We start from the raw sequence: 4844 nt of genomic DNA, 5'->3' as shown, positions 1-4844 counted from the left end.
CTCATTTCTTATTTGTGCATCCTCGCTTCCTTTCTTTACGTCTTAGCTCCACCCTCCTTTGGATGCAAGGGGGTGGAGCTAAGCCGTGAAGAAAGGAAGTGTCTCATCTGCCTCCTTGTGTGTGTGTGTGTGTCCTTTAAGAAACATCCAGTTACTACCTTTAACATTGTCTGCTATGTCATTTCTCCAAATCATCAAATTCTCTCTACTCCAAATCAGCTCTTACCAGCTGTACGTTGCGTTCCTGCCATTTGTTCAATAAACTTACCTGTTGTTCATTTATTCACCTATAACATTGTCCTTGTTTCCAAGCCCTAACTGTCACAGTAATGTTCTGCCCTGGAACTCCTTCGGGCTCCCTCGTCCCTCCGGATCAGCCTCGGTCAGTCATCGCTTAGCTTCCACCATGGAATTCCGGGTCATCAGCTGTACCTTGACCCTCCACCCCTTCGGCTCCACTGGGCTCCTCCCATTCACCGGTTTCCCCATCGTCCTCGCTCGCTTCATCAACGCCCCGGTCAGCCGAGTCCCCGTCTCCGCCTCGGTCCCGCAGGCCATCAGGTCCATCTTGTGCTTCCGGGGCATTGATGTCGCTCTGGCTTGTTGGCCTCTCTGTTCCACCTGGGTCTCCATTGCTCCCGACTCCTCCTACCGGCTCCTACCGCCATCATCTCCACCATGGCATCAGTCTCTACCTGCTCCTCCTGGTTCCTGTTCATCACTAGCTCCAAGCCCTCCTCCGAAGCCGCTTCCTTTCCTCTTCAGGTGTACTTTTTACAGCGCGAGGATGTGCCTTCCAGGAGGGAGAGCTACTGTCATGGTCATGTTCTATTTTGGTTTCATTTTCATTCCTTGTCATGTTTCCGTTAGCCTTAGTTCGGTTTGTTCAATAGTTTCTATAGTTACTGAATACATTCACCTGTTCTGTTAATTATCTTCATTAGTTTTCCTTGTTATTTAAGCCTAGTGTTCCCTGTGTTCAATGTTCGGTGTCATCTTAGTACAGTATTGTGGTTGCATTCTCTGTGAATCTCCTATGTATTCCTTGGATTTTTAATTAAAGACTATGCTGACTGTGTCTTTGTCTTCGTATGCTTGTCTGTTGCAGCCACTTTTGACACTAAAATGACGCTTGGGGCCGTATGTATAAAGACGCTCAGAGTAAATTTTTATTCTTAAAATTCTAAGAATGACGTAATTTTACTCTTATTACTATTTAAGAATAAGAGTGATTCATAAAGGTTCCTAAGTGTCATCAGCTGTACCTTGACCCTCCACCCCTTCGGCTCCACTGGGCTCCTCCCATTCACCGGTTTCCCCATCGTCCTCGCTCGCTTCATCAACGCCCCGGTCAGCCGAGTCCCCGTCTCCGCCTCGGTCCCGCAGGCCATCAGGTCCATCTTGTGCTTCCGGGGCATTGATGTCGCTCTGGCTTGTTGGCCTCTCTGTTCCACCTGGGTCTCCATTGCTCCCGACTCCTCCTACCGGCTCCTACCGCCATCATCTCCACCATGGCATCAGTCTCTACCTGCTCCTCCTGGTTCCTGTTCATCACTAGCTCCAAGCCCTCCTCCGAAGCCGCTTCCTTTCCTCTTCAGGTGTACTTTTTACAGCGCGAGGATGTGCCTTCCAGGAGGGAGAGCTACTGTCATGGTCATGTTCTATTTTGGTTTCATTTTCATTCCTTGTCATGTTTCCGTTAGCCTTAGTTCGGTTTGTTCAATAGTTTCTATAGTTACTGAATACATTCACCTGTTCTGTTAATTATCTTCATTAGTTTTCCTTGTTATTTAAGCCTAGTGTTCCCTGTGTTCAATGTTCGGTGTCATCTTAGTACAGTATTGTGGTTGCATTCTCTGTGAATCTCCTATGTATTCCTTGGATTTTTAATTAAAGACTATGCTGACTGTGTCTTTGTCTTCGTATGCTTGTCTGTTGCAGCCACTTTTGACACTAAAATGACGCTTGGGGCCGTATGTATAAAGACGCTCAGAGTAAATTTTTATTCTTAAAATTCTAAGAATGACGTAATTTTACTCTTATTACTATTTAAGAATAAGAGTGATTCATAAAGGTTCCTAAGTGTTAAGACTAGGTCTCAGCTCCTAAATTATTTAAGAGAGCTGGAGAAGTATCCTAACCTAGTTAGGAATAACAAGATGGCAGCAAAAAGGAGGAGACACACACTTTCCAACGAAGATATGACATATTGTAGTTATATGATGAGATGGAGTTGATAAAACAATACAAACTTGATCATCAAGATTTCAAGATGCTCTAACTGCAGAAATAAAAGTAACAATTATATTTTTTTGGCTGGAAAATTGGAAAAATGCAGCAATGCACCAGTGATGACACAGTAAGCAGGGTCTAAAATATTGTGGCACTAACCCCACCAAACAAAACAGTGGCCAAAAGTGCTGTGTGGAAGGTTTTTTTTATGACCCCACATTTCACTTAAATCATCAAAATATGAGGGGAAAAGACACTGACCAGTGTTGTCAACTGCTTTCTATTAAAAGTAGCTAAAACAGTCGCTAAATGTTGCTAGATGACGTCATAAAGGAGAGTTCACTGATCTAAATATAAATATAGATCAGTGGGAGAGTCTCGGAATGTAGATATGGTTTGTCAAAGAAATTAATTTTGTTGCTGGGCTTTTGAAAATAGTCTCAAAAGGGGTGAGGAAGTCACTAAATCTAGTGACAAAATCACTAAATTGGCGACATTGATTACAACATATCAGTTATTAATATTTTGTTAGTCCTTGCATGTGCTCATAATTTCTTTGTATGAAAGCATGAGCAAAAATTATGCCCGCACAAATTGGCAACTATGCAATATGCTTACAAAATCTTCAACACATTTTTTTTTAATTAAGGGTGAAGATGTCAAATTTCCCAGGCCAGACATCACTTCTGGCCACTATTATATGGCAGTTCATTGACTTTCCAACTGACTGTCAAACCATGCTGCAAAAACAAGCCACTTTTATGAGGATTGTGGGCTTTCCTGGAGTTGTTGGAGCTCTTGATGGAACTCATGCTCACATCATTGCTCCAACTGTATACCAAACGAAAACAATTTCAAAACATCAGTAATAATTTGTGATAATTGCACAATGCAAAGCATTTTTTAAATACATTTAAATATTAAAATATTTCAGTGTCTTAATTAAATGACTTTATTATAGTTACATTAAATGTTTGGTGTTGTGCTGCTGTGACTTCATGAGCAGGCTCACTATTGGCTGTTTCATAGATTCACAACACTTAAGTGTCACCTCAGTCAACACTTAAGAATCATTCTTAGACTTTACTGAAAGTTGATTTTAGCTTCTTTATAAAAGTCTACTACTCTTAGAAAAGTCCTGCTTTTTACTAAGAATTTTTTGACACGTCAAATTTGTGAATTTTCTTAAGAGCATTTTTGAGAAGTTTTATACATATGGGCCCTGCTTAATAATTACACATGCCATATGCCATTAGCAAGGTACACACCAAAGTCCTGTTTTGGCGCTGGTTAAACCGGATCACGTTTATTGCCCATGATGTATTGGTGGGATGAGCTAATGTGTAACATAAACTTTATGTTTGCCTATCAGGCAGGTTTTATCATGCTGACTGTGTTAGCTGCTGAGGAGTTAAAGGCAGATGAGATCCTCTGCATGGCCCAGACTGAACTGGGTGGAAAAAAGGTGAGTGTATATTTATTAGTCAGTTTTGTTTTATTTTGAGCACAAATGCAGGAAACATCAAAATGATTTTCAAATTGAGCTTACAAATACAAATATGTTTGCCACTGCTTTAAAAACAGGCATGATTCTGTAATGGAAATTATTGCATGGGCTCAGAAACACCTCCGGAAATCATTATTGGTGAACAGTTTGCCGTTCCATCAACAAATGCAGGTTTAAGGTCTATCATGCAAAGAAGCAGTCATGTGTGAACGTTGCCATCTTCTCTGGGTTAAAGCTCATTTTTAATGGACTGAGGCAAAGTGGAAAACTATTCTGTTGTCAGACTAGTCAAAATTTTTTAGAAACCATGGATGCCGCATCCTCCAGACTAAAGAAGAGTGAGACCATCTGTCTTGTTATCAGCACTCAGTTCAACAGCTTTCATCTCTGATGGCATTAGTGCCTATGGAATGGGCAGCTTCCAAATCTGGAAAGGCACCATCAGTGCTGAAAAGGATAAACCGGTTTTATAGCAACATACTGTCAGACTCTGTTCCGTGTTTTGTGGTTGTGTTGCTCCTCATGTGCCTTCCTTTCCCATGTTTAATTTCTCCCAGGTGTTTCCCATGATGTTTCATTGCTTCCCAGGTGTGTCTCATCATCCCCTCCTCCTGTGTGTATAAATAGTGTTCCCTGTGTGTGCTCCAGCGTTCGGTATTGTTTATGTCTACTCTTCGTGCTACGTGTGAGTCCCCGTGAAGATTAATAAATTCTTTGGTTTTTGTACTCTTGGTCTCCTCGTTCCTTGCTCCGTGTTCCCGCACCGTAGCAGATCGTGACAGAATACCGGACCCAACAGTAAGCGGCATCCCTTCCCCGTGTTTAATTCCCGTGTTTTTTGAAAAGTCTTTTTTGTTTTTTCCCGTTCGGTTCTCCCCGCCCTAATGGAGGAACGAGCGATGTTCATCACGGTGGCTCAAGCGAGCCCAGACACTATCGTCTTCGCAAGGGCCAAGCCCGCTGCCGTCCGCGGCCCACTCTAGTCCTCCGCCCGTTGGTATGGCAAGCCGAATGAACATTGATGTGGCAAGCCGAACGACCGTTAATGTGGCAAGCCCGCCGGATGTCCATGCAGAGCTCGCTCCAGTGTCGGCTCCAGCCCCAG

Source organism: Sinocyclocheilus rhinocerous, unplaced genomic scaffold (assembly GCF_001515625.1).
Source record: "Sinocyclocheilus rhinocerous isolate Xijiao unplaced genomic scaffold, SAMN03320098_v1.1 scaffold115, whole genome shotgun sequence".
Classification (NCBI taxonomy): Eukaryota; Metazoa; Chordata; class Actinopteri; order Cypriniformes; family Cyprinidae; genus Sinocyclocheilus; species Sinocyclocheilus rhinocerous.
The sequence above is the reverse complement of the archived record's forward strand: the minus strand, read 5'-3'. Positions refer to the sequence as shown.